Here is a 14692-nt window from a genome sequence, read left to right as displayed (position 1 = left end):
TACACTTAATCTATGTGGATGAAGTTTGTGGATTATTTAAGCTTGCAGGTATGCCCGATGATGTTATTAAGAAGAAGGTGTTCCCTTTATCTTTGAAGGGAGAGGCATTGACATGGTATAGGCTATGTGATGATATGGGATCATGGAACTACAAACGATTGAAATTGCAATTTCATCAGAAGTTTTATCCTATGCATCTTGTTCATCGTGATCGTAATTATATATATAATTTTTGGCCTCGCGAAGGAGAAAGCATCGCTCAAGCTTGGGGGAGGCTTAAGTCAATGTTATATTCATGCCCCAATCATGAGCTCTCAAGAGAAATGATTATTCAAAAAATTTATGCTCGGCTTTCTCTCAATAATCGCTCCATGCTCGATACTTCTTGTACTGGATCTTTTATGATGAAGACTATTGAATTCAAATGGGATTTATTGGAAAGAATCAAACGCAACTCTGAAGATAGGGACCTCGACGAAGGTAAGGAGTCAGGTATTACACCTAAGTTTGATTGTGTTAAATCTTTTATGGATACCGATGTTTTCCGTGAATTTAGCACTAAATATGGACTTGACTCTGAGATAGTAGCTTCTTTCTGTGAATCCTTTGCTACTCATGTTGATCTCCCTAAGGAGAAGTGGTTTAAATATAATCCTCCCATTGAAGTAAAAGTAGTTGCACCTATTAAAGTTGAAGAAAAGACTATCACTTATGATGATCCTGTTGTTCCTGCTGTTTATATTGAGAAGCCACCTTTCCCTGTTAGAATAAAAGATCATGCTAAAGCTTTAACTATAGTCAACAAAAGTAATATTAGGACACACAAACCCCCTGAGCAAGTTAAAGTTGAACCTAAAATTTCTATGGTTAAAGATCTCTTGGCTGATAATATTGACGGGCATGTTATTTACTTCTGTGATGAGACTGCTAGAATTGCTAAACCTGGTGCTAAAGATAAACATAGACCTGTGGTAGGCGGGCCTGTTATTTCTGTTAAAATAGGAGATCATTGTTATCATGGCTTGTGTGATATGGGTGCTAGTGCTAGTGCAATACCTCATTCCTTATACAAAGAAATTATGCATGATATTGCACCTGCTGAGATAGAAGAAATTGATGTTACAATTAAGCTTGCCAATAGAGATACTATTTCACCAATTGGGATTGTTAGAGATGCTGAAGTCTTGTGTGGGAAAGTTAAATATCCTACTGATTTTCTTGTTCTTGGTTCCCCACAAGATAGCTTTTGTCCCATTATATTTGGTAGACCTTTCTTGAACACTGTTAATGCTAGGATAGACTGCAAAAAGGATGTTGTTACTATTGGTTTGGGTGATATGTCTCATGATTTTAATTTTGCTAAATTTAGTAGACAACCCCGTGATGAGGAATTGCCTAGTAAATATGAAATTATTGGTCTTGCTTCTATTGTCGTGCCCCCTAGTGATCCTTTAGAACAATATTTACTAGACCATGAAAATGATACGTTTATCAATGAAAGAAGGGAAATAGATGAAGTATTCTTTAAACAGGGACCTATTCTGAAACACAGCTTGCCTGTTGAAATCCTAGGGGATCCTCCTCCACCCAAGGGTGATCCCGTGTTTGAGCTTAAACCATTACCTGATACTCTTAAATATACTTATCTTGATGAAAAGAAGATATATCCTTTTATTATTAGTGCTAACCTTTCAGAGCATGAAGAAGAGAAATTGTTGAAAACTCTGAAGAAGCACCGTGCTGCTATTGGATATACTCTTGATGATCTTAAGGGCATTAGTCCCACTCTATGTCAACACAAAATAAATTTGGAGAAAGACGCCAAACCAGTTATTGATCACCAACGACGGCTAAATCCTAAGATGAAAGCAGTGGTAAGAAAGGAAATATTAAAGCTCCTTGAAGTGGGTATAATTTACCCCGTTGCTGATAGTCAGTGGGTAAGTCCTGTCCATTGTGTCCCTAAGAAGGGAGGTATTACTGTCGTTCCTAATGATAAAGATGAATTGGTTCCGCAAAGGATTATTACAGGTTATAGGATGGTGATTGATTTCCGCAATTTAAATAAAGCTACTAAAAAGATCATTACCCTTTGCCATTCATTGATCAAATGCTAGAAAGATTATCCAAACATACACATTTTTGCTTTCTAGATGGTTACTCTGGTTTCTCACAAATACCTGTGTCAGCTGATGATCAAGAAAAGACCACTTTTACTTGCCCTTTCGATACCTTTGCTTATAGACGTATGCCTTTTGGTTTATGTAATGCACCTGCTACCTTTCAAAGATGCATGATGGCTATATTCTCCGACTTTTGTGAAAAGATTTGTGAGGTTTTCATGGATGATTTCTCTGTTTATGGATCCTCTTTTGATGATTGCTTGAGCAACCTTGATCGAGTTTTGCAGAGATGTGAAGAAACTAATCTCGTCTTGAATTGGGAGAAATGCCACTTTATGGTTAATGAAGGTATTATCTTGGGGCATAAAATTTCTGAAAGAGGTATTGAAGTTGATAAAGCTAAAGTTGATGCCATTGAAAAGATGTCGTGTCCCAAGGACATCAAAGGTATAAGAAGTTTCCTTGGTCGTGCCGGTTTTTATAGGAGGTTCATTAAGGACTTCTCTAAAATCTCCAGGCCTTTAACTAATCTCTTACAAAAAGATATTCCTTTTGTCTTTGATGATGATTGTGTAGAAGCATTTGAAATACTTAAGAAAGCCTTGATTTTTGCACCTATTGTTCAGCCACCTGATTGGAATTTACCCTTTGAAATCATGTGTGATGCTAGTGATTATGCTGTAGGTGTTGTTCTAGGACAAAGAGTTGATAAAAATTAAATGTTATTCAATATGCTAGTAAAACTCTAGACAATGCCCAGAGAAATTATGCTACTACTGAAAAAGAATTCTTAGCAGTTGTATTTGCATGTGATAAGTTCAGCCCTTATATAGTTGATTCTAAAGTAACTATTCACACTGATCATGCTGCTATTAAATATCTTATGGAAAAGAAAGATGCTAAACCTAGACTTATTAGATGGGTTCTCCTACTACAAGAATTTGATTTGCATATTATTGATAGAAAGGGAGCTGATAACCCCGTTGCAGACAACTTGTCTAGGTTAGAGAATGTTCTTGATGACCCACTACCTATTGATGATAGATTTCCTGATGAACAATTAGCTGTCATAAATGCTTCTCGTGCTGCTCCATGGTATGCTGATTATGCCAATTATATTGTTGCTAAATTTATACCACCTAGTTTCACATACCAGCAAAAGAAAAAGTTTTTCTATGATTTAAGACATTACTTCTGGGATGACCCACATCTTTATAAAGAAGGAGTAGATGGTGTTATTAGACGTTGTATACCTGAGCATGAATAGGAACAGATCCTACGCAAGTGTCACTCCGAAGCTTATGGAGGACACCACGCTGGAGATAGAACTGCACATAAGGTATTGCAATCCGGTTTTTATTGGCCTACTCTCTTCAAAGATGCCCATAAGTTTGTCTTGTCTTGTGATGAATGTCAAAGAATTGGTAATATTAGTAGACGTCAAGAAATGCCTATGAATTATTCACTCATTATTGAACCATTTGATGTTTGGGGCTTTGATTACATGGGACCGTTTCCTTCCTCCAATGGGTATACACATATTTTAGTTGATGTTGATTACGTTACTAAGTGGGTAGAAGCTATTCCAACTAGTAGTGTTGATCATAACACCTCTATTAAGATGCTTAAAGAAGTTATTTTTCCGAGGTTTGGAGTCCCTAGATATTTAATGACTGATGGTGGTTCACATTTTATTCATGGTGCCTTTCGTAAAATGCTTGCTAAGTATGATGTTAATCATAGAATTGCATCTCCAAATCACCCACAGTCTAGTGGTCAAGTAGAATTGAGTAATAGAGAGCTCAAAATAATTTTGCAAAAGACTGTTAATAGATCTAGAAAGAATTGGTCCAAGAAACTTGATGATGCATTATGGGCCTATAGAACTGCATATAAAAATCCTATGGGTATGTCTCCGTATAAAATGGTCTATGGGAAAGCATGTCACTTACCTCTCGAACTAGAACATAAGGCATATTGGGCCATTAAAGAGCTCAACTATGATTTCAAACTTGCCAGTGAGAAGAGGTTATTTGAAATTAGCTCACTTGATGAATGGAGAACCCAAGCCTATGAGATGCCAAACTGTTTAAAGAAAAAGTTAAAAGATGGCATGACAAAAGGATACAAAAGCATGAGTTTAATGTAGGTGATTATGTGTTGCTATTCAACTCTCGTTTAAGATTTTTTGCAGGAAAACTTCTCTCCAAATGGGAAGGTCCTTACGTTATCGAGGAGGTCTATCGTTCAGGTGCCATAAAAATCAACAACTTCGAAGGCACAAATCCGAAGGTGGTGAACGGTCAAAGAATCAAACATTATATCTCAGGTAATCCTATAAATGTTGAAACTAATGTTATTGAAACCTTAACTCCGGAGGAATACATAAGGGACACTTTCCAGAACGTTTCAGACTCCGAAAAGGAATAGGTATGTGGTACGGTAAGTAAACCGACTCCAAAACAGCTCTAATGGCAATTTTTCTCCGTTTTGGAATATTTAAGAAAATAGGAAAATAATAAGAAGTCTGGGAAGGACACGAGGCGTCCACGAGGGTGGAGGGCGCGCCCCCCTGCCTCGTGGGGACCTCGTGTGCTCTCCGGACTCTGTTTTCTTGCACGATACTTGTTTTGGTCGGTAAAAATTCATTATATAATCTCCCGAAGGTTTTGACCACCGTACCACGCAAATATCCTCTGTTTTTGTTTCGAGCTGTTTCTGCCGTAGATTAGAGCAAGATGTCTTCTCAAGAGTCAGTCAGGGAGAGTCGGGTGTCTCATCCGACACCATGTCCAGGGGCAAACAGCGATGCCTATCACTTTGGGCCCTCAGCGTAGGAAGAGATGGAAGCTGACTTGAAAAAGATAGATGCCATGGAGGAGGATCAAGAAGTTACTTCTCGTTTCCGGGCAGGATTCACGATGGGGGGACTATAGAGCTCAGCTATCCCAAACTCGGTCATCCCCTCCAATGTTAAATTTCTCTCTTATGAAAATATGAAAAGGAGTGTTACTTGTTATTCCGCAGCTATGCAGCATCCATGGGTGCAAGGAGCTTTAACCGTCGCGGGTAAGCTCCGTAAGGAAATAATGGATCTTAAGCGGCAAGTCAACAAGCTCGAGGAGGAGAATCGTATCCTGAGGGGTATCATAGCCAAGAATATCACATCACCACCCCCGAAGAAAGAGATATAATCACATGGGTATGGGCACTCCACTTGGCAACTGCCAAGCTTGGGGGAGGTGCCCCAGTATCGTATCACCATCACACTCCTATCTTTACCGTTTTTCTTAGTTCGATCCTTTTGGTAATATCTTGATCTAGTAGAATAAAGTTTTAGTATGATTTAGTTTTGAGTTTTGCTTTATGATCCTTCTATGTGATCGAGTCCGTGAGCTATATATAATAAAGATTAGTGTTGAGTCAAGGGCTTTATTATCTTGGTATGATCGTGAGGGAATAAAAGAAAAAAAGGGAAAGAATAAAAAGAAGTAAAGAGATCATATTGATCTTATGGAGAGTTATGACTTCACATATAAAGAGTATGATGATTAAAAGTTGTTGAGAGTTGACAAACTTAGTTTTGGTCATCGTTGCAATTAATAGGAAGTAATAAAGAAAGAGAGGTTTTCACATATAAATATACTATCTTGGACATCTTTTATGATTGTGAGAACTCATTAAAGTATGACATGCTAAAGAGTTGATGCTGTACAAGGAAGACAACGTAATGGGTTATGTTTTCTTATATCTGAAATAAAGTATATTTTCATGGATCATCCAACATGTTGAGCTTGCCTTTCCCTCTCATGCTAGCCAAATTCTTTGCACCAAGTAGAGATACTAATTGTGCTTCCAAATACCCTTAAAACCAGTTTTGCCATGAGAGTCCACCATATCTACCTATGGATTGAGTAAGATCCTTCAAGTAAGTTGTCATCGTTGCATGCAATAAAAATTGCTCTCTAAATATGTATGACTTATTAGTGTGGAGAAAATAAGCTTTATACGATCTTGTGATGTGGAAGAAATAAAAGCGACGGACTGCATAATAAAGGTCCACATCACAAGTGGCAATATAAAGTGGCGTACATTTGCATTAAGATTTCGTGCATCCAACTAAAAGCACATGACAACCTCTGCTTCCCTCTGCAAAGGGCCTATCTTTTACTTTTACCTTATGCAAGAGTCATGCTGATTTTCGCCTCTCCTTTTTATATTTTATCCTTTGGCAACCGCCTTGTGTTGGAAAGATCCTGATATATATATCCAATTGGATGTAAGTTAGCATGAATCATTATTGTTGACATTACCCTTGAGGTAAAAGGTTGGGAGGCAACACTATAAGCCCCTATCTTTCTCTGTGTCCGATTAAAACTCCATATCCATAAGTATTGCGTGAGTGTTAGCAATTGTGAAAGACTAAATGATAGTTGAGTATGTGGACTTGCTGAAAAGCTCTTATATTGACTCTTTCCGATGTTATGATAAATTGCAATTGCTTCAATGACTGAAATTATAGTTTGTTCGTTCTCAATGAATTTTCTCATTCATACTTCACGTTGTGAATAGATTATTACTTGAGCATAAGAAATCATATGACATTATCCATAAATGTTGTTGTTATAAGAATGATCATGATGCCCTCATGTCTGTATTTTATTTTATCGACACCTCTATCTCTAAACATGTGGACATATTTATCGTTATCGGCTTCCGCTTGAGGACAAGCGAGGTCTAAGCTTGGGGGAGTGGATACGTCCATTTTGCATCATGCTTTTGTATCGATATTTATTGCATTATGGGCTGTTATTACACGTTATGTCACAATACTTATGCCTATTCTCTCTTATTTTACAAGGTTTACATGAAGAGGGAGAATGCCGGCAGCTGGAATTTTGGGCTGGAAAAGGAGCAAATATTAGAGACCTATTCTGCACAGCTCCAAAAGTCCTGAAACTTCACGGAAGTTATTTTTGGAATTAATAAAAAATACTGGAGAAAGAATCCACTAGAGGGGGCCCACACCCAGCCACGAGGGTGGGGGCGCGCCCTACCCCCTGGGCACGCCCCTGCCTCGTGGGCCCCCTGGCAGGCCTCCTGTGCCCATCTTCTACTATATGAAGTCTTTCGTTCGAGAAAAACTCAGAAGCAAGCTTTCGGGAAGAAACTCTGCCGCCACGAGGCGGAACCAATCTAGGGCTCCGGTAGAGCTGTTCTGCCGGGGAAACTTCCCTCTGGGAGGGGGAAATCATCGCCATCGTCATCACCAACGATCCTCTCATCGGGAGGGGGTCAATCTCCATCAACATCTTCACCAGCACCATATCCTCTCAAACCCTAGTTCATCTCTTGTATCCAATCTTTGTCCCAAAGCCTCAGATTGGTACCTGTGGGTTGCTAGTAGTGTTGATTACTCCTTGTAGTTGATGCTAGTTGGTTTATTTGGTGGAAGATCATATGTTCAGATCCATTATGCATATTAATACCCCTCTTATTTTGAACATGAATATGATTTGTGAGTAGTTACGTTTGTTCCTGAGGACATGGGAGAAGTCTTGCTATAAGTAGTCATGTGAATTTGGTATTCGTTCAATATTTTGATGAGATGTATGTTGTCTTTCCTCTAGTGGTGTTATGTGAACGTCGACTACATGACACTTCACCATTATTTGGGCCTAGAGGAAGGCATTGGGAAGTAATAAGTAGATGATGGGTTGCTAGAGTGACAGAATCTTAAACCCTAGTTTATGAGTTGCTTTGTAAGGGGCTGATTTGGATCCATATGTTTCATGCTATGGTTAGGTTTACCTTAATACTTCTTTTGTAGTTGCGGATACTTGCAATAGGGGTTAATCATAAGTGGGATGCTTGTCCAAGAAAGGGCAGTACCCAAGCACCGGTCCACCCACATACCAAATTATCAAAGTAACGAACGCGAATCATATGAGCATGATGAAAACTAGCTTGATGATAATTCCCATGTGTCCTCGGGAGCGCTTTTCTCTATATAAGAGTTTGTCCAGGCTTGTCCTTTGCTACAAAAAGGATTGGGCCACCTTGCTGCACCTTACTTACTTTCATTACTTGTTAATCGTTACAAATTACCTTATCACAAAACTATCTGTTACCTATAATTTCAGTGCTTGCAAAGAATACCTTACTGAAAACTACTTATCATTTCCTTCTGCTCCTCGTTGGGTTCAACACTCTTACTTATCGAAAGGACTATGATAGATCCCCTATACTTGTGGGTCATCATTGCCGGGGAGGATCTTCAACATAACCAGGTTCCTAATCACAACTCTCATCTCCTCGCAATTTACATTATTTGCCATTTGCCTCTCGTTTTCCTCTCCCCCACTTCATAAAAATTTGCCATTTTATTCGCTTCTCTTTTTCCGTTCGCCGTTTTCTTGTCGGATCTGTCTTTATGTGCAATCTTGTTTGTCGTTACTATCATTATGGATAGTTCTTCCTCTAGTGCTTGCACTCCCAAGAATGAGGTTCTCAACTTTAAACAAAGGGGAGGAGAAAATTTAAAAGATGCCTGGTATAGAATTTGCAACGCTCATAATAGATCTAGTCGTAAGCAATCTACCGTTATTCTTCTTCGTTGCTTTTATGTTGGCATCACCACTTGGTATAGATTCGTCCTTGATACGATTACCGGTGGAAATTTCTTGATGTGTCCCTCTCTTGATGCCTTTAATGCTTTGGGAAATTTAGTGGGATCACCACCTCTTATGATTAATGAAACATCTTTGACTCTTGAGCATGTTATGGAAAGATTAGATGCTATTGAAAAGAAAATGCTCACCAAAGATCATATGGAAATTTTAGATAAAAATATGCATAATTTTGCCACGCTAAGATTCAAAAGCGGGAGAAATTTTTAAATTGCTAAAAGAAAAGGGTACCTTAATCCATGAAAGAATAGAAGAAAGCCCATCACGGATTGATAAACTAGAGGAAATCTTTAGTAATCTAAGCACGGCTTTTGCTTCTGCTAAAACCACCGAAAAAACTCCTATAAAATTTGGCAAAGTTACCAAGAACAAGGGTGCAATTTCTAGTAGTGGCAATAAAGAAGATCTTAAGATGATTAGTATCCACCCTGATTTTGTTGAAGTGATAAGAGATCCTTTTTGCAAGAATGAAATCTTTGAATTTATTCCTAGGAGTGTTGTTATTGAAAATCTTTATGCTAAATCTTCGAGGGATTCTAAGTGTTTGATTGAAGATTTGGACAAAGAAGACAAAACTTAGATCCTTGCTTTATGCCTAGCTAAGGGCGTAAAACTATAGCGCTTGTTGGGAGGCAACCCAATGAATAAAATTTATTTTTTCTTTTTTCTTTATGTTCTTGAGTGTTTACACAATTATGCTACTGTTATTATTGTGTTTTTTCTGTGTTTTAATTAGTGTTTGTGCCAAGTAGAACCAATAGGATCTTCTTGGGTGATAGTTGTTTGATCTTGCTGAAAAAGATAGAAAATTTGTGCTCACGAAAACAATTGTTAAAATTCACCAGAACGTGATAAAATGTTAATTCTTTTTGCAGAAGATCAATATACAAATTATCCAGGTTGTACTAGTGCTTAAGAATTTTTGGAGTTCGAGAAGTATTCGAACAAATCAGATTGCCACAGACTGTTCTGTTTTGATAGATTCTGTTTTCTTTGTGTTGTGTGCTTATTTTGATGGCTCTATGGTTTTCTTTGATGAGTTTTTTCCATAGAAAAGTTGGAATATAGTAGATATAATAAAAAACCAAATAAGAATTGGTTTGATACAGTACTTATAGTAGTGATTTATTTTTCTTACACTAACGGATCTCACGAAGGTTTTGTTGAGTTTTGTATGATTGAAGTTTTCAAGTTTTGGGTTATCTTACGATGGATGAAGGAAGGATGTAAGAGCCTAAGCTTGGGGATGCCCCGGCATCCCAAGCTATTATCCAAGAATGAGCAACCAACTAAGCTTGGGGATGCCCCCGAGTGGCATCCCCGCTTTCTTCCAACAACTATCGGTATTTTACTCGAGGCTATATTTTTATTCGTCACATGATATGTGTTTTGCTTGGAGCGTCTTGTATGATATGTGTTTTTGCTTGTTTTATTTTGTGTTTTAAGTCATCAATCCTTGCTGGACACACTTATTTGAGATAGCCAAAATTATATCATGACTTGTTAGAATTGCTCTCTGTGCTTCACTTAAATCTTTTATGAGCTAGGACTTGCTCTAGTGCTTCACTTATATATTTTTGAGCACGGTGTGCTTTGTTATTTTTGAAGAAATGCTCTCTTGCTTCACTTAGATTTATTTGAGAGTTAGTAAATTTTGAAGAAATTTCTCTCTTGCTTCACTTAAATTATTTTGAGAGAAAGAAAATTTGTTATGCTCTTGATCTTCACTTATATTTGTTTGAGCTTATGAAAAGTAACACATGAAAATTAGTCCCAAAGTGATAGATATCCAAGAAGGATAAAGGAAAAGAAAATGTCATGGAGATCATTGGACAAAATAAACTTGATTCTTAGTAATAGTTTTGAGATATGATGATGTGATATGTGAGTTATGTTGATGAGTAATTGTGCTCTAGTAGGAATATTGGTGTTAAGGTTTGTGATTCCCTATGCATGCACGAAAGTCAATAATCATGCAATGAAAATTATATCCTACTTGTGGTGCATTATTTGGTGTTAATTATGCTTAATGCTTTCTTATGAGATTATTCGTTTCTTGGTTGGTCACTTCCCAATCTTTTGCTAGCCTTCATTTTGCACCAAGTATGACCTCTACTTGTGCATCCAAAATCCTTTAAACCAGTTTTGCCACATGAGTCCACTATATCTACCTATATGCGGTATTCTTTTGCCGTTCTAAGCAAATTTGCATGTGCCATCTCTAATTTTCAAAATTAACTTCTCTTTTGTGTGTTTGTTTCGCTCGCTGAATGGTAACGGGTGGCTAATATTTTCCATGTTGGATGTGTTATTCTCAAGATGAGTGTTTATTCACTTGTCATTGCACGAGAGTAAGACAAAGGTCTTAGGGACGCCCAGTCCCGAAATGCAAAAAAATAAATTTACTTTATGTTGTCAAATAATAAATTCCTTGGAAAGTGTTGGTATGGAGGGCACCCGTGGATACGGCTAGCCATGGAAAGTGAAAGAATGGTGGAAAAAGGAATAAACTTTATTTTCTGTTTGGGAACCGCCTATCGCATATCTAGCATGGAAAGTGTTGGCAAGTCTCCTTATGACTCACCCAAGATAAGGTGCCTGCGCTTCTAGACAAGGACGCAGATGAATTTATATGCTTCGCTCCTCTTCGACAAGAAGAAAGTATTCCCTCATCGCCATATTCCTCATGTGGATATGGAGTCAATTTCATGCTTCCGGCCAGTTCTGGCTGTTCTTCGCGATACAGGTCTACTCAATTTCTGCACTAACATTTGCAATTGGAATGAAGAGCTAATTCTTCAATTTTATTCAACTGTACACTTTTCTGTTAACGCTGACGACACTACAACGTGGGCTCTGGACTGGATGAGTGAAGACACTCACTACAAAGCATCGATTGACGAATTACTTCGTGCTCTTCCAGTTGATCCACCCCAAGAAGAAGCAAGGAGAATATATGAAGAACCTGAGTGATACGTCTCCAATGTATCTATAATGTTTTAATGTTCCATGTTGTTTTATTATCAATCTTGGATGTTTTATAGTCATTTTATATTATTTTTTGGTACTAACCTATTGACATAGTGCCACGTGCCAGTTGCTATTTTTTCCATGTTTTTTACATCGCAAGAAATCAATATCAAGCGGAGTCCAAATGCCACGAAACTCCACGATGATTTTTTATGGGCCAGAAGGAAGGCAATGGGCCCTGGTTGCACCTGGTGGGTTGTGCCCACCTCGGGTGCCCCCCGGACCGCCTCTTTGCTCTATAAATACCACAATATTCCAGAAACCCTAGAACAAGCGTCGAAATATTCATCCAGCCGCCGCAGAGTCCAGAACCACCAGATCCAATCTAGACACCATCTCGGATGGGGTTCACCACCTCCATTGGTGCCTCTCTGATGATGCGTGAGTAGTTCCTTGTAGACCTTCGGGTCCATAGTTAGCAGCTAGATGGCTTTCTCTTTCTCTCGCTGAATTCTCAATACAATGGTCTCTTGAAGATCCATATGATGTAACTCCTTTGCGGTGTGTTTGTTGGGATCTGATGAACTTTGAGTTTATGATCAGTCATATCTTTTTATATCCATGAAAGTTATTTGAGTTTCTTTGATCTCTTATATGCATGATCTCTTATAGCCTCGTATTTCTTCTCCGATATTTGGGTTTTGTTTGGCCAACTTGATCTATTTATCTTGCAATGGGAAGAGGTGCCCAGTAGTGGGTTCGATCTTACGGTGCTCGATCCCGGTGACAGAAGGGGAAACGACACATATGTATCATTGCTACTAAGGATAAAAAGATGGGATCTATATCTACCGCCATATAGATAAATGGATCTTGTCTACATCATGTCATCGTTCTTATTGCATTACTCCGTTTTTCTATGAACTTAATACACTAGATGCATGCTGGATAGCGGTCGATGTGTGGAGTAATAGTAGTAGATGCAGGCAGGAGTCGGTCTACTAATCTTGGACATGATGCCTATGTCATGATCATTGCCTGGATATCGTCATAATTATTTGAATTTCTATCAATTGCCCAACAGTAATTTGTTTACCCACCGTTTGCTATTTTTTCTCGAGAGAAGCCACTAGTGAAACCTATGGCCCCAGGGTCTTCTTTCTCATATATTTGCCCTGCGATCTACTTTTCCTTTGCATTTTTATTCAGATCTATTAAACCAAAAATACTTTGCTGCACTTTATTTTATTTGTGATCTATTACTTCAAACTATTACAATTTTCTCCCGTCATCTCGCCTATTTCTGGCGTCGTTACCCGAAAGGGATTGACAACCCCTTTAACACGTCGGGTTGCGAGGTGTTGTTATTTGTGTGCAGGTGTTGTTTACGTTGTGTTGCTTGGTTCTCCTACTTGTTCGATACCTTGGTTTCATAACTGAGGGAAATACTCTACCGTCGCTGTGCTACATCATCCCTCCCTCTCCGAGGAAATACCGACGTAGTTCGAGCTGCCATCACTGAGATGCCCAACAATCTGATGCACATGCTCATGAAGCCAATGCCTGAAGGAAATGCTCCAAGGACAACCTTCCTAGTGAAGGATCTGCTTTATATACCGAAGACTGTCTATCGCATTTTGGCAAAGACCCTCAATCCAATCAAAGGCCACAATTCCAACACTGAAGAAGTTGTGGGAGTTATGAAGAACCTGTTGTTCCACATCATTCATGGAACTCCCATCAACATTCATGATTTCTTTTTTAGGACTTTGTTCACTGTCGCTCAGTCTCCTTTTCAATTAAAGCCATATGCACCATGGATTATGAGATTCATCAGATCCCGGTCTTCAATCCACTACAAGGTTGATCGTCAGAATCACTTGAGCTTTCTACCTGAAGTTGGAATTCTTCAAAGCACTCTGTCCACTGTACCTGGCAAAGGCAAGAATGTCATTGATGAAGGAATTCGTCCCCTTGATGGACAATTCCGTCAGCTTATTTCTAGCTCCAATGCTGATGAATCTGCTAGCCAGGATACTGCAGCAAAAGCTAAGGCCATCCACTTCTCCCAAAGCACCACGTGTCATGATTGACCGTGAGCTGCTTATCAGTCTTCATCAGAAAGTTGACAACCATCGCTGGGTTAAGCATCAAATTGCTGTTATACAGGCCAACATGACTGTGACGCACAACGCCGTGCACAAAAACCGCTACTATCTTCATGAGATATTCGACAGATCATGGGCCATACTCTCGCACCTCAGATCCGATGAAGAACTTGTTGTTGAGGAATTTCAAATGAACTTTGACTGGGCTGAACCGCCAAGGAAGAAGTTCAAGAAAACTCAAGTTCCTCCTCTGATGCCGAGCTCAGAATCTTCATCACGCTCCATTGATGAAAATGAAGATGTTGAAGACACTGCTGCTGGTCCTTCTGCACCGCGCGATCCCGACAATGTTGGCGCTCCCTCGACCTCTCCTTGATGTTTTTCTTCAGAGGTGTTAGTCCTCAAATTCCTCAACTTTTGGTCATTTGATGACAAAGGGGGAGAAATCTGAGTTAGTCTTCAAGCGGGTCGTTATATGGGTTGTTTTTGCTTCAGTTGCAACTCTTGAACTTTTCTAGATGTGCTCTTTAATGAGTTGTAACTTAATAACTGTTGGTCGTATGACTCTTTTGCTACATTTGACGCGCATGCTCTGATCTTAAATATATCTGCTCATGCATGCACAATTTCGTCAGACACCAACTTTCATCATGCATCCATATTCTTCAAATATCTTATGAGCATGCATGATTGGATTTCAAGATATAAGGGGAGATCTCCACAATTTCAACCTGTCATGTGCATTTGCAATCCAAAGTAAATTCCTTATATGCACATCTTCAGGGGGAGTTCCTCAATATCT

Source organism: Aegilops tauschii, chromosome 6 (genome assembly GCF_002575655.3).
Source record: "Aegilops tauschii subsp. strangulata cultivar AL8/78 chromosome 6, Aet v6.0, whole genome shotgun sequence".
Lineage (NCBI taxonomy): Eukaryota > Viridiplantae > Streptophyta > Magnoliopsida > Poales > Poaceae > Aegilops > Aegilops tauschii.
This window is presented reverse-complemented; position numbering follows the sequence as displayed.